Source organism: Solanum lycopersicum, chromosome 6 (genome assembly GCF_036512215.1).
Source record: "Solanum lycopersicum chromosome 6, SLM_r2.1".
Classification (NCBI taxonomy): Eukaryota; Viridiplantae; Streptophyta; class Magnoliopsida; order Solanales; family Solanaceae; genus Solanum; species Solanum lycopersicum.
In genome coordinates, this window is record NC_090805.1 from 27,499,018 (window position 1) to 27,515,287 (window position 16,270).

Consider the following 16,270-nt stretch of genomic DNA (forward strand, 5'->3'; position numbering starts at 1 on the left):
GATATTTAGGAGTCATTTTTTACATGAATTAGATTATTTTCTTAGTTTTTTGTGTCTGTTAGTCCATTAAGTTTTTTTTATATGACCTTTGGAAGACTTTTTTTGCAAAACCCCATGCATGGAATTTGGGGAGTAACATTTGGGCACTTAAGGGTTACACGAATTAGGTGATTTTCTGAGTTGTTCGGGTGTGAATATTATGGTGATATGACTTCTGGACAAATTTTTTTGCAAACCCTTTACAAAAACATTTTGTAGAGACTTGGGGTCAGCAACACATAAAGCCTCACCATTTTGTACACATAGTTTGGGCATTTATGAGCCACTTTATAGAAATTAGGTGATTTTCTTAGTTTTTGTATGTGTTAGCCCATGAGTGATACAACTTCCCGATGATTTTCGTGCAAATGCTTTTAGGAACCCTCCTTAGGGAGTTGTGGGAGAAGTACGTAAAGCCTCACCATTTTGTGCATATATTTCTGGAATTTAGAAGTAATTAGAATTAACTGATTTTCTACGTAGGGAGTTAACCAATAAATATTTTGGTGATATGACATTTAGACAATTTTCTTGCAATACCCTCATGGAATCTTCCGTGAAGAATTATTATTTTTTGCACATATTTGTCACTCCCTGAGCCTATACCCTGGACGTGACTGAACACCCAATGACCATTGTTGGTCGTAAGAGAAACCTTGGTTTGGCTTACTTAACTGATCGGAAGACATAACTCAATGATAAAGCAAGAACATTCTCATAAATAACTTAAATTAGTGTCTTGGTCAAAATTACACTTAAGTCTCAAAATATAATATCTGAAATAAAAGAGACTCAACTAAACTAACTGAGTATTTGTCTATGGAGCCTCTGAAAATACTATGATGAATGTTGCGACAAATCCCACAACATTTTCTAAATGAAAGATTGAAAAGCAATAACAAGGATACTCCATAATTTAAGGAGGTTCACCAGTGACTCTGAGTGCTGAAACTTGGTCAACGAGGCGCTGGATACTGATCCTGGTTGCATGCGTCTCCATCATACTACAATGTAGGCCAACTGACATTAGTACATTGGATGTACGAGTATGTGAATTGGAACACTAAACAAACACCTTAACCTTGATAAGAATAAGATGAACTTACCTTGGCTCCGATCCACTAATGAATACTCAACTCAATGTATGTTTTTAAGTAATTTAAAACATATATAATATATATCTAAAGCTTTTTAAAAAAGTAAGACAACTTAGTTCATTAAAAAATGCAATAAAAAACTAATATTTACTTATATATGAAATTAACATAGTTCTGTGGGAGATTCTCTAACCGACAACCACCAGGATGAGCCTAAGTGGTGATACAACGTCTTGCCCATGCTTTCAAAACAATTCTATACTTTGTCGTCGCATAGATTTTATTGATTTTTGTGTGCGATAGTCCATGGATTTTTTGTGATCTAGAATTCTTGAAATAAAATGACCCAAATATTTTATGGACGTCAGTTAAAACCTTAGAAATGGACCTAGTTTGTCCCGCATGGCAAACGAGTGCATTATAAAGTTTTAACGAGCCCCAAAGCAGGTAAGCACAAATTTTGCCAATTTTCGTGTGTTATAATCTATGAATTTTTTGTACTCTGGAATTTCCAAAACAAAATGGTAGAAATTTTTCATTGATTTTTGTTAAGAATTTAGAAATAGACCCAGTTTGTTACGCAGGGAAAACAGACGCATTTTGATGCTCAAACGAGCCCCAAAGAAGATAAATGCAGATTTTGCGATTTTCGCCTGCTACACTCTATGGATTTTTTATTATCTAGCAATCTGAAAAACAAAATGGCCAAAAATTTTCATGGACTTCCGTTAAGACCTTAGCAATGGATCTAGTTTTTCCTGTGGGTGAAACTGGCGTATTTTAAAGTTCAAACAAGTCACAAAGCAGGTTAACATATATTTTTCAGATTTTTGTGTGATATAGTCATGAATATTTTGTAATTTGGAATTTCCAAAGTAATATGGCTGAAATTTTTCAATGACGTCCTTTAAAACCTTGGCAATAGAACTAGTTTGTATGGTAGGAAATACAGATGCATTTTCAAGTTCAAATTTTTCAATGACGTCCTTTAAAACCTTGGCAATAGAACTAGTTTGTATGGTAGGAAATACAGATGCATTTTCAAGTTCAAACAAGCTTAAAGCAACTAAACATACTTTTTGCCAATTTTCGTGTGATATATTCCATGAATTTTTTGTGATATAGAATTCCTAAAACAAAATGGCCGACATTTTTCAAGAACATCTGTTATACCTAAGCAATGGACCAGGTTTGTCCAGCAGGGAAAACAAGCGCATTTTTAATTTCAAATGAGCCCTAAAGTAGGTAAACACATATTTTACCAATTTTCATGTTCCATATTCCATGTATTTTTTGTGATTTGGAATTCTCGAAACAAAACTACCAATAATTTTTATGGACATTCGTTAAGATCTTAGCAATAGACCTAGTTCGTCATGCGGGAGAAATGAGCGCATTTCAAAGTTCAAACGAGCCCCAAAGAAGGTAACACAAATTTTGCTTATCTTTTGTATAGTCCATGGATGTTTTGTGATCTAGAATTTTCAAAATAAAATGATCAAAATTTTTTTATGGATGTCTATTAATACCTTAGAAGTTGGACCCAGTTTGTTCTGTGGGGAAAACTAACGCATTTTCAAGTTCAAACGAGTCCTAAAGTTGGTCAATATAGATTTTGCCAATTTTCATGTGCTATGATTCATGGATATTTTGTGATCTAGAATTCCCAAAATAAAATGACAAAAATATTTCATGGACGCCTGTTAAAACATTAGAAATTAAACCAATTCATCTCATGGGTAAAACATGTGCATTTTAAAGTTCAAACGAGCCCCAAAGCAGTAAACAAAGATTTTACCAATTTTTATCTGCTATGGTCCCAGGATTTTTTGTGATGTGGATTTCTGAAAAAATGACCCAAATTTTCTTGGACGTCCGTTAAGACCTGACCAATAGACCCAGTTCGTCCCACGTGGAAAATGTTTTTTTTAAGTTCAAACAATCCCCAAAGCAGGTAGCACAAATTTTGCCGATTTTTTTGTGTTATAGTCCATGGATTTTTTGTGATCGGTCATTCCCAAAACAATAAGGCCAAAAAATTTCATGGAGATCAGTTAAGACCTTAACAAAGGGATCAGTTCATCTCATAGAAAAAAAATACATATTTTCAAGTTCAAACGAGCCCTAAAGAAGGTAAACACAGATTTTGCGGATTTTCATGTGCTAGTCCCTGGATTTCATGGGTTCGACCTCATGACCCCAAGGACGATTTCCACGTGCCATGCCTTGCTGCTGCGAGAACAGACGAGAAAGGGACGTCTTGGGGGAGATGACAAAGGGGAATGAGTCGTCCCATGCCTTTTGTTTAGTCGCACTTCATGCGAACGCGAATTGCTCACGCGCACTTGAATTCGTGGGTGGAAATCTCAGCTTTTGCTACTTTGTGTAAAGAACGAGTGAAAAGAAAAAAAGAGGGATGGGATTGTCGCGCGTCACTGTTGTGTTAACGTTGAAGATGCTTTGATTGAATTTTTTCACTTCTGGTATTTTATCACGCTGAGGGGGAAAGAAAATATGGGTATAGGAGTCGGGGCGAGTTAAAGGGATTTGGTATTATTTGGGTATGAAATATGGGTTGGATTGTTGAAAAACGAAAGTGAGGCTGGGCCACTGGTTTGGGTAAAGCAATAGAAGGGAATTGGGCTAAAAATTGGGGTATTAGGTCAAATTTTGTATCAATAATTGGCCCAAACTTTATCCAAAAAGATTAATGTTACGTGCTAACTAGATATGATGAATTAATACAAATTATTTAAACGAGCTTTCTTATGTTCGACGAAAATAAAATAATCGGCTTTATTAATTCAGACACGTAGACAATTAAGGCTAGATTTAAAAGTGGTGTTTGTTTAAAAAAATTAAAAAAATATAAGAAAAAAAATCTTTTAAGGCAATTTTCGAATATTTATAAAATGACCTAATTATATATAATAGATTATAAAACATATATATATATATATATATATATATATATATATATATATATATAAACTATAGAAAGATAAATTAATAAACTTAATTTTAAACTAAGGGTCTCAACCACAAGTTACTAAAGCTAATTTAATAAAATGGTAAGTAAAACTTAAATCTGTTGAGATGATTTTTGAATATCCTATAAAATAAGCTAATTATACAGAAACATATAAGAATATACATTGTTTTAAAAATATATAAAGAAAAAAAATCGACTAAAGTTACTTCAAAATGACTTAAAAAAATATTTGAATCTTATAAAGACGACTATTTCAACTCGTTTAGAATTTAGAAGCCCGTGAATTAATTTCTAGCGAGTAGGGTCAAAATTGGGTGTCAACACAAAGCAGGTAAATGCAGATTTTGTTGATATTCATGTGCTATATATATATAGTCCATAGATTTTTTTTTTGTGATATGAAATTTTTGAAAAAAAATGGCCAAATTTTTTCATAGACATCCTTTAAGACATTAGCAATGAACCTAGTTCGTCTTGTGGTGATCCATACATATTTTCAAGTTCAAACGAGTTCTAAAGTAGGTAAACACAACATTTATCAATTTTCATGTGCTATTTACTCCATGGATTTTTTGTGATATGGAATTTCCAAAACAAAATGACTGAAATTTTTCAAACACATTCATTGAGAACTAAGCGATTGACCTTAGCAACGGACCTAGTCATTTTAAGTTCAAACGAGCTCCAAAGCAGGAAAACACATATTTTGCCAATTATTGTGTGCTATGGTCCATGAATTTTTTGTGATATAAAGTTCTAAAAATTATCGGAACTTTTCATAAATGTCCGTTAAGACCTTAGCAATGGACCTAGTCATCTCGCTGGGAAAATGGGCGCAAGTTCAAATTCAAACAATCAAAAAATAGGTTGACGCATACCTTCTACCGTCAACCCCCCCCCCCACAAGACTCCTCCCCGCTTCTGCCCTCCGCACCACCACCCCACCATCACCCCCTCCTATACTGTCCACCTCCGCCTCTTCACCCTCTACCCTTTGTCCCTACCCCCTCCCTCCCTCCCTCATACCCTCTACCCCCCTCTACCCCCTACACCCCTTACACCCCTTACACCCCCTCTTACCCTCTACCCTCCCTTCCCCCCTCCCTTAAAACCCTCAACACCCTTCCTCCCATTCCCCTCCCCCTTCCTACCCTCTACCCCGTACCCCCCCTTCATACCCTTTACCCCTACCCCCCTCTCTACCTTCCCTCCTACCCTCTACCCTTCTACCCTATACTCTTCTAACCCCTCCCCCCCCTCCTACCCTTCCTACCCTCTACCACCTATCCCCCTCCCCCTTCATACCCTCTACTCCCCCTCACTCAATTTTTTCTACCCCCTATCCCCTTCCCCCTCCCCTCTTTCCTACCCTATACCCCCACCCTCTACCTTGTACCTCGTCCCCCCTTTCTACCCTCCATCCTCCCCCTCCCCCCTTCTACCCTCAACCCCTTACCTCCCCCTCTCCCCTCCCCCCTCCTACACTCTACCCTCTAACCCCTACCTCCCTTCCATCCCTTTCTACCCTCTAACCCCTACCTCCCTTCCATCCCTTTCTACCCTCTACCCCCTACCCCCCTACACTTTACCCTCTACCCCTCCCTCCCCTCTTCCTACCCTCTACTACTACCCCCTACCCCCTTACAACTTTTCCTACCCTTTACCCCCTCCTAACCCTTTACACTCTACCCCATCCCCCCTCCTTCCTTCTACCCCCTACCCCCACCCACCCTCCTATCTTCAACCCCCTACCCTCTATACCCTACATCCCCACCCCTTCTACCCTCTACCCGCTACCTCCGTTTCCACTCCCCCTTTCTATCCCTACCCCTATTCCCCCCTCAACCCCTTTCCCCCTCCTACTTCCTACCCCTGTTCCCCTCTTCCTACCCAGCCCCCCTTCCCCCTGTTTCTATAACTTCCAAACCCCTTCCCCCTTCCTACCCTTACCCCTCTCCATCCCCCTATCCCCCTTTCCCCCCTTCCTACCCCCTAACACTCTTCCCTACTCGCCCTCCTACCCTTTACCCTCTACACCCTACCTCCATACCAACGTTCCATCCCCTACCCCTTTTCTACCTCTTACCCTTCCCCTCTCCTACCCTCTATCCCCTAACCCTCTCTCCTACCCCTACCCCCTCTTCCCCCTTCCTACCCCCCTCCTACCCACTTTCCTAACCCCTACCCCTCCTTCCTAACCACTTCCCCCTCCCCCCTTCATATCCCCTACCCCTTGTTCCCCACTTCTTACCCCTTTCCCTCTCATCCCCACACCACCCTTTCCCTCATTTCTAACCACTTCCCCCTCCCCCCTTCCTATCCTCTACCCCTTGTTCCCCCCTTCCCCACTTCCTACCCATTTCCCTCATTCCTAACCCTTACCCCCTGCCCCATACCCCTTACCCCAATCCTACTCCCTACCCCCTCCTACCCTCTACCTCCTACCCCCAAACTATCTACCCCTATGCTCCCTTTAACCCCCCCCCCCCTTCCTACCCACTATCCCCTACCTCCTTTCCTACCCTTTACCCTCTACCCCCCTCCTTCTACCGTCTACCCTCTATCCCCTCCTACCATCTACCCTCTACCCCATACTTCCCTACCCCCTCCCTCCCTTATACCTCTAACCCCCATCCCCCCATCCTACCCCTACCCTTCTTCCCCCCTCTTGCCCTCTACCCCCCCTTACTACCCTATAACCGCTTCTTCACCCCCTACCCTCTAACCCTCGTTCCCACCTTCCTACCCATACCATCTATTCCTACCCCTTCCCCCCTCAGTACCCCTTCCTACCCCCTTCCCCTCCTTCCACCACACCCCTACCCCCTCTTCCCCCCCTTCTATCCCCTACACATTCTCCCACCCCTCCCTCCCCGTTCCTACCCCTTCCCCCTACTCCCCTTCTACTCCCTACCCCTATCCCCTCCTACACTCTACCTTCTACCCTCATACCCCCTCTTTACCCCCTTCCTACCCTTATACCCCCCATATACTCCCATTCCTACCCCTTCCTACCCTCTACCCCCCTTCCTACCCCTCCCTACCCTCTAACTCCTACCTTTTCCTTTCTCCCCTCCTTCACTTTCTACCCTTCCAACCACCTACCCCCTACCCCTTCCTATCCTTCCTCCCTTCCTACCCCATTTATCCAACTTTCCCGCCATTCCCATCCTTTCCCTTTCCAACCCCCTTTATCCCTTACCCTTCCGACCCCTCTATCCCCCTACCTGCCTACCCATTTCCTACCCTTCCAACCCTCTCTATCGCCTACCCCTTACCCCTTTCTAACCCCTATCCCTCCTCCCCCCCTTTCTACCTCCTTCCCCCTACCCTCTACCACTAGCCCCTCGCCCTCTCTTCCCCCCGCCTACCCTCTACCCTTTACCACCCCTCTTTCCTCTACTCTATGACTTTTACCCTCTTCCCCCCTTACCCTCTACCCCTTACCCCCCCTTCATACCTCTCCCTACCCTCTACCCACTATCCCCCTTCCCCTGAGTGTTGCCCTTCCCACCCACTACCCTCATCTACCTCCTATCCTTCCCTCCTCTATCCCCCCTTCCTACCCCACTTCTACCCCTCCCCCCTTCTACCCGCTCCTTCCTACCCTCTACCCCTTATCCTCTTCCCACCCCCTCATTCCTATCTTTTACCCTCTTCCCCCCCCCCTTTCCCCCTTCCTACCCTCAATCCCCTACCCTTCTTCCCCTTCCCCCTTTCCTACCCTCTACCCCCCTACTCCCTACCTTCTATCCCCCTTCCCTCCATCCTACCCTTTCCTAACCCCGTCCTACCCTCTACCCTCTCTACCCCGTACACCCTAACCCCTTCCTATCGTCTTCCACGTACCCCCCCTTCCCCCCTCTACCCCCTACCCCCTTTCCAACCCTCCTACCCCTACCCTCTACCCCCTCCTACACCCTTCCTCATTCCTACACACGCCTTTCCTACCCCCTATCCCTTAGCCTCTACCCCCTCCCAAGTAAAGCACCTAATAAAATGGAAAATTGAAAGTGAAGAAAACATGTCATTGATAAGATGCAGTGATAACATGCAAGAATCATGAAACCACAACATAACAATAAATTCCAAAAGCTAGAAAATACTTAAATAAGTTTTTACTACTACAAGCAGTTGACTTGCCTCTATATTTTCTTTGAGAAAGAGATGTGTCATAAAAAATATGGGCTTCTCATGTCAATCTTTAGCCATAGAAAATGGCATCTTCCTGCTAAGTCACAACTTGTTTGCCTTTGTTTAGAACACTACTTGGAAACCACGTTTAGAAGCCTATCAACTGTCCCATACATTATTTTTTACAAAACGAGAGGATGTCTCCCAAATTAAATTTAGTAATGGCTACTCACTATAAAGTCTTCTTTTTTAAACATCCATTTCCTCTTTCTCATACATATGAAGTGAGGGTTCTCCAAAACACATGAAATAGCAACTAAACATTTCCCACTACAGTTTTTCCATCCATATGAAAAAAGAATAAAAATTCTACACTAAAGAGTAGAGATTTAAGAGACATTATATATGGTGTCATACTAGGAAATACTGAAGTCTGTATGACAACTGGATAGGATTGTGTGCACTGTACTATCCCACATCAAAATCTCTTGTGATGAATGAATTCCATTATGTTAATGAGGTGCAGACCAATAGAGAATGGAATAAGGAGAAATCGACACAGCTCCTACCTAAGGATATAGTGGAGCACATCACTAAAACCATACAACTACCAAACCCTAAAAAGGAGATTGACAGCGCATAATAGTTACTAGAGGACTCAAAGCCAATGGTAGTACATAAGACTCAAGGCCAGAAGAGGGAGACCTATTAGAACATGTGGTCTAAAGGACTTCATGTAAAAATCTTCTTTATGTGATGATTTTGGAAGTACAAATTACCACTAGATGATGCACTAAAGAGGATGAGATATAACATGGTATGTACATGCTGACGTTTCTCAAATCATAAGGAGGAAGACATTCCATAATCTAGTCAAAAATACCATATGATAGTAATGATCTAACCTGCTAGATGAAAAGGTGAAAACCTAAGCTGGAAGTAACTAATGTATCTGACTAAGACAATTCCAAATACACTTGTTCCATTGATATGAAAAAAAACAAAAATCTACACTAACACCTAACTACACACTAGGCTTGTATAGCTTCTAAACCATCATCCTGTATTGTGCACAAAGAAAGAAAAAAAGAGGCAAAAAGACTCGTTAAAAATAGTGGCACTAAGTCAATTTACAAAAAAGCTTAAGGATTTACCTTCTTGATTGCACCAAAGAGCAGCAGCTTGAAGTGTTAAGAGGTGAGAAGAAGGTTGGCTATGGTACAACATTACAAGAACAAGATTAGAAAATGGTTAAGATCAAATCGGCATGATTTTTTGTGTGAAAGGGCATGATTTTCGGTGAAGTATTCCCTTGGACATAAAGTACATGATGGATTCTTGGTTTACAAATTCAAGACCATTGTATGATCTTATGGTTTGAATTGTTGTATTGAACTGGTTTTCAACCATATTGGCAAAAGATTTGAAGATGTGCAATGCATTGCTTTTACAACTTAGTAGATGTGTCCAAGTGCATCTACTAAACTCATCAACTAGGGTAATGAAGTATATTGAAATTTTCAAGAGTAGGTACATGGTAGGGTCCCCAAAGATCAACATGAAGTAATTCAAACAGTTTAGATGTAGGTGAGTTTTGGGTAGAAGAGTAGTCTGGTCTATCTAGCCATACTGCATATGTTGCAAATGAAAGACTGCTTAGGGGAAAATTTCACAGGGATTGATGCGATGCCCTTCATTTTTATAAATGGTACATGGACTAGCCTGTAATGCCATAGCAGATCATTGTACTTTGTATGCTGTGGATGGAACATAGAATCAGAAACAACATTGTGTGCATTACTTGGAATGGTGTTCATTACATTTGAAACAGAATGAAAAAACAGACTTCTTACATTGGAAAATGAACCAGAATTGTTATGTGAAGTCAAATTGCAAACATTGACAAGGAGAGACTATTTTATTGTTATGGAAAGAAGGGCATTGAACTGATTGAACTGTAATTAATTGTTAAGGGATGGATGAGATCTTTAGTAGATAGTGTGAACAAAGGAAATATAATCCATCTTGTGCTCTACCAATCTCCAGAGGGCTCTTCAATGAAAGGCCCTGCAAGATACAAGATGAATTAGAGAAGGAAGTAATACATTTGAGATGTGAAACTAGATAACTGATAGAGACTAGATTATATTTGAAGAAAGGAATGAAGAGAACTTTGTACAATGTGTTCCTATCAGTAAACCTTACATTTCCAACTTCTGTAACTTTAACATTGTATCCATTTGGCAATTTTACTAGGAAAGGGTATGGCAATGTTGTGATGTTAAAAAGGTGGTTTCTAATGAAGGTCATATGGTGTGTAGATCCTGAATCTAGTATCCATAAGCCATTCTTTGATTTGAGATAACCACATGAAAGTGTATTAAAATCAGTAGATGAATGACAAGATAGAATACCTGCAAAGTTTGGAACTCCGCATTGTTTCCATCTCCTATTTTCCCCAACTGAAAATGCTGCAATAGACTAATAAGTTGGCTATATTGTTCACTACTGAGATTGGCATATGGAGATTCATCAATTACTCTTATATCATCTGCAAAAACATTAGCTACTACTCCTTTACCCTTAGAAACTTGTGGTTTTGATTGTTGATCTTTGATTCCGAGTATTGGTGTATCTTTCTAATTGAAAGATTGTCCAGTACAATTGGTGTTCTGGTTAGGATAGCCACGTAACTTGTAACATTTATCAACGGTGTGCCCTGTTCTCCTGCAATGACTACATAAAGGTCTAGATTATTTTTTGTAGATTGATTGTTAGATGAGTAGTTTGTTCTAAATGGTCTTCCAGTCGAAGAAATTGATGAGCTAGTATTTATAGAAGAGTTTATTGAACTTCTTTCAGCGAATATCTGACTTTGAGGCTTGAATTATCATTGTTTCTCTTCTTGAACTAACAGGGCAAAGTACTAAGCCATAGATGGTAAGGGATTCATCAACAGTATACTACCTCTAATAACTGTGTAGACTTCATTCAGCCCCATTAAGAATTAAATTAACCTCTTATCTTGTTCTACCTTATGCATAGTGTCTTTTCCAGCACAATTACATACACATCTTCATTGATTCTTAATTTTCAACTTACTTAATTCCTCCTAGAGTTTCTTCATTTTGCTGTAATACACAGTAACATCAAGTATACCCTGATTGAGATCATTGATCTCTTTTTGAATCTGAAAAAGTTTAGCCCCATTCGATTGATCATAGCGATCCTCCAACTCTTTCCACAACTTTGCAGCATCACAAACTTATCCTACACTATCCGCAATATCCTTGCTAAGAGAGTTAAGAATCCATGATGTGACCATATTGTCACATCTCTTCCATTGACAGTACTGAGGGAAATTAAGGGAAGGTCGTTTGAGTTCACCGGTAATAAAACCTAACTTGTTTATCATAGATAAGGACCTCATTACACTTTGCCTCTATGATCAATAGCCGATTCCTTCAAAATTAACAGTAACTAAAACTAGATTTGGATAGTCAGATGCATGGATGTAAAGAAGATTACTTACGTCAATTGTGTTTCCCACTGCTATAGTGGAACTTTGGCCAGTGATCTCAACTATGATGAGCTTTGTTTACTTGAAATGATGGTGAACAATTGATGAATCAGAAAGAAGAGAAGATCAAAACAGAGAAGATCAAAACTGCTAAAAAAGTTATCCCTACCCTCAAATCAACTCCCCCCCCCCCCCATTTTTTAAAGCTTGTTTTTTTTCAAAAAAAGTTTTTTAACTTCAACTTTTTATCCCACCCTCACCCCTACACCTAGCCCCCTACCACCACCCCCACCACCCAAAAAATATATATTAAAAGTTATATTTATAAGATATTTCTAATTTCAATTTTTTTTAATTTTTACCCGCCCCCCTACACTCGCCCCCAACCCTTTCAAAAAAATATTTAAGTTTGTTTTTTAAAAAATATTTATACTTCAAATTTTTATTTTTTCACCCTTACCCTTGACCCTCCCACCGCCACCCCCCCCCCCCACAATAAAAACAAATAAAAATAAAATAAAGTTTATTTTTAAAAAGTATTTGAAACTTCAAAATTTTATTTTTTCACCACGATCCTCGACCACCCCACCCCACCCCCTAAAAAAATGAGTGTTTTTTTAAAAAAAAATATTTTCAACTTCAAAATTTTATTTTTTCACCCCGATCGTCGACCCAACACCCACCCCCAAAAAAATTAAACTTGTATTTAATGGTGAGTGTAGTGGATCTTAAGGGTTCCAATATATTAGATACAGAATTTGATGGGTCAAAGATAAAGGAAGATCCTCTCGAGTTTATAGATGAGATGTACAAGGTAAGGAACCTTATAGGAGTAATTTCGGTGATACTTGTCTGTTGTGACTTGATAAATAGGATATGGTGAACTTTTATGCTATCCTTAGTATTCATGGATTTTAAGAGGGACCATATATGGTGGATTGGAATAACCTAACTTAACCATGATGGGAGTTATGGTGTGATGGACTTTAAGGAATAGTGGTGCTTGAGTGATGCCTAGATTTATATTGAGTGAGTAAACTCCTTTAAAAAGGGTAGAAGTGAAATCCTAAATGGTTTAGAATTATGTTGTCTAAGGAGTGTAAAAATTTAGTTATGGCTTGCTCCGTCCTTAAAAAAATTTAAAAGGAATAATGTTGTAAAGAGTTTGTTTAGGCTTAACCAAAGTGAGGTATAATGTGCTTAAATGGTAAGGTTATGGACTGTCCTTGATGTTCACGAATTAGGCTTTCTTGAGATCTCCATTGATGGACTCACTTCGAGTGATGGATATAAAGAGTTGAGTGTTTTAGATATTCATGTTTGGATTTACTTGAAATCCTCACCTTGTGTGGTTTAGTGAGTTTGAGCAACTTAGAACTGGAGTTGTACACTCATATGAGATCTTGAGTGAAATCATAGTGAAGGTTTGGATAGAGGTACTAGTATGTTGGTAATTTCATGTGAAGGTAGGTTCTACGTTATATTCCTACATTACCTTATCTATTATGATGAGGCTATGAGTCTTAAAGTTCTCTAAATGGATTAATAGAATTTTTTTGGACTTTACCCCGGTTAATGGGTTGAGTTTAGTAAAGACGGTTTATGGAAGATATCTTTTTATTGATGATAGGATCTAGATAATTAGAAGAATATGTTACTCTTGATTTTTGTATTATTTATCACCTTTTGAGTAGGATGGCAATTGAGTAAAATTTCATCCTGTTTTGGAATTGGTACTTACTGAGTCATATGAGGGTGGTACTTCTAGATGTTAAGGACCATATACTTTTGCAAAAATGGCAAAAATGGAGTTTGGTTGTGCTGTTAGGAGTACTTGAAAGAAGTTTTCTTGAGGGTTGTAGTGAGGGCTTCCTCCTAAGGTGGGAATGGTATGCTTAGAAATCATGACTTGTTGAAATCCCGACATCCTCATCTCTTTCTTCCATTCCTATTCTAGCTCAAGAACAAGCTTAGTTGACCTTATGTTATGTTAGGAGTCATGTGTGATTTATATGATATCAAGATTTCCCAATGATATGCATCTTCTTGAGAATTCATGTTTTAAGAGAAAATGAATTTTCATGTCTCATGTTTCTCATGTTGATAGGCAATTAGTATTAGTAGCCTATGTGATTCATAAGGTGAATGGTTTAAAGGTGCTTTTGAGAATAAATTGTATAGTTTGCTTAAGTTGATATGATAGGCATGATTTGAGTTGGAGAAGGAAATTCCTCCAATGAAATGGAATAGGTCTTAACTTGCATGCATATTGAGTTTGTAGAGGTAGCCCCTATTTTTTCATGTTGTATGAGATGTGTTTTCAAATGGAGGTTCTCTCCTAAGTGGTGCATTGTGTGTAATACGACATAATTGACATCATGATGTGAATTAATAAATATGCTTGAATGTGTTCGTATGAAATGACATGTTAGCTCTTTATGTGGTATTGAACTTGCCTATAGAGTGAAGGAGTTAGTTCCTCCCATGTTAATTTGAATTAATGAGGGTTGTACATTTCCATAAAAAAACTTGTGTTTTTGAATAAAGATGAGTTTGTGTGATTTGCTTCCCTCATGTTGTAGTGCATTGCTTATAATTGATCTATTGTACTTAATGAAAATAAGATATGAGTATGTGTTAATGAGGAATTGAGAAGTTCCTCCTTTAAAGAGTGCTATTGAACATGGAAACTTACGTATGAGCTTTATGATGGATCCTAAGTATGTTATGAGTAGGAGAAGGTAGTTCGTCCTTGAAAATAACTAAACATGGTAATATCATGCATATAGATTGATAGATGTAGTTCCTACTTCTTTATATTTGCGTTGACTATGTTGAATTGGAGTTTAAGTTCCTCTTTTTTAAAAATGATGCTCATTGTGTGTGGTGTACCTTTGATTTACATCACTTTGACCATTACATGTTTGTTGGTCTACTAGTTTGAGTTTTTGATTCCTTAAGATATTTTAAGTGTCATTCGAGGATGAATGTTCCCAAGGAGGCGATATTGTAACACCCAATACGAACTATTAAGACCTAACTAAGGCTTGACTAAATCTAGTAAATTAAAATAGAGCGTCACATTTTAGCTTATAGTATGAAATTGTTTAAATGATGTAAAATGTCTATTGAAGTTAGGTTGGTGATTTTAGAGGTCAAACGTCAAGAAATGACCATGACGTTCGGAAACTAGTCATGTGAACTAGTTAGTTGTAAGGGTCTTGTCGTTGAAGCTTGGAGTCCTATACAAGGGTGAAAACTAGTAGAAGTAACTCTCATACTTATATGTACATGTTTAGGGGTTAAATGACCGGGTACGACTCCCTCAAGAACCATCCAAGGGGTCCTTGAAGAGGACCCCAACACTGCCCTAAAGCTGTAAAAAACAACTTGGTTCACAGAGGGATATCACGCCCCGTAAGTCATGAGCGTGGGTTATGACTTAGCGTAGGAAGGATTGGTCTTCAATTGCAAGCCACAACCACAAACCACGGACTCCCAGGACGGTCTGTGAGTGGAATCATGGTCCACGAGTGGTGGAGTGAGTCGAGGGTTGCAATGCTATCAAGAAGTTGGTCAAGGTAAGTGAGGTTCAACTTCAAATGTTCATATCTCATAGCTCAAAATGAATTAAGATGTCCATTACCTATACAATTAAAGATTTATGAGTCCTCTTTCCAACACCACCGAGTTCGCCTAATTCCAATTTCAGAGTAAAAGTTATACCCAAAATAGTGAAGCACTATGAATCCCCAACCATGAGACTAAACCATGGACAATATATCAATCTACGGTCCATAGATGGGGATCCATAAATGGTGCCTTTGGTAAGTTTAGTTTTAAGTTGGGGTTTGGGAATCAAGTTACCTAATTAATTAAGGGCTTAGGGGATTGGTTAAGTGGTCAAATAACCTCCTATAAATAGTTAATAGGACCCTTAAATTAATCCTTTAATTCACAACAAGTCAACACCCCAAATCATAACTAACTTTACCACCAAAGTTTCTCCAAAACTCATATCTCAAAAACCTCTATTGAAAACCTAAAAGAAGATCAAGCAAAGCTTGAAGATGGAAGCTTTTTTAAAGGATTTTCATGGATACGTACGCCTAAGCTATGGGAGCTCTTTATTCTTGGTTAGCTATCATCAAGAAGCCTCTTCAACTATGTTTTCAAATTCCCAAAATTCTAAATTTCATCCAAAGCATGGGTCACCTTCTAAAAACATTTCAATTAATAAATTATGATTTTTTAATTAGATATATTCAATCATGGGTTAATTCATGTTGTATTGATAGTTTTTGAATGAACCCCAAAGACCCATGTTCTTTCCCTTCTTTCTTAATTGTAAGCCTTATATTATCAAAAGTAAACCTCAATAAAATGAATTATTTTGTTCATGATTATATATGAAGTTTTATGGATGAATTTAGGTAATGTCTATGGTTGTTGAAAAAATTTCCCATAAGACCCATGATTTCCTTTCTT

The 16,270-nt window shown here is 38.9% G+C and overlaps 1 long non-coding RNA gene across 1 annotated transcript in view; it reads right to left on the reverse strand.

Moving 5' to 3' along the window:
* Nucleotides 1–731: 731 nt before the first annotated feature.
* Nucleotides 732–16,270, reverse strand: part of LOC104647858 (uncharacterized) — a 36,962-nt gene continuing 21,423 nt past the window's right edge. The window contains exons 3-5 of the long non-coding RNA XR_011221705.1: nucleotides 10,677–10,998; nucleotides 9,417–10,329; nucleotides 732–1,043 (exon numbers count right to left, since the gene is read on the reverse strand). This is a non-coding gene — a long non-coding RNA (uncharacterized lncRNA). The remainder of the gene's footprint in view (nucleotides 1,044–9,416; nucleotides 10,330–10,676; nucleotides 10,999–16,270) is intronic.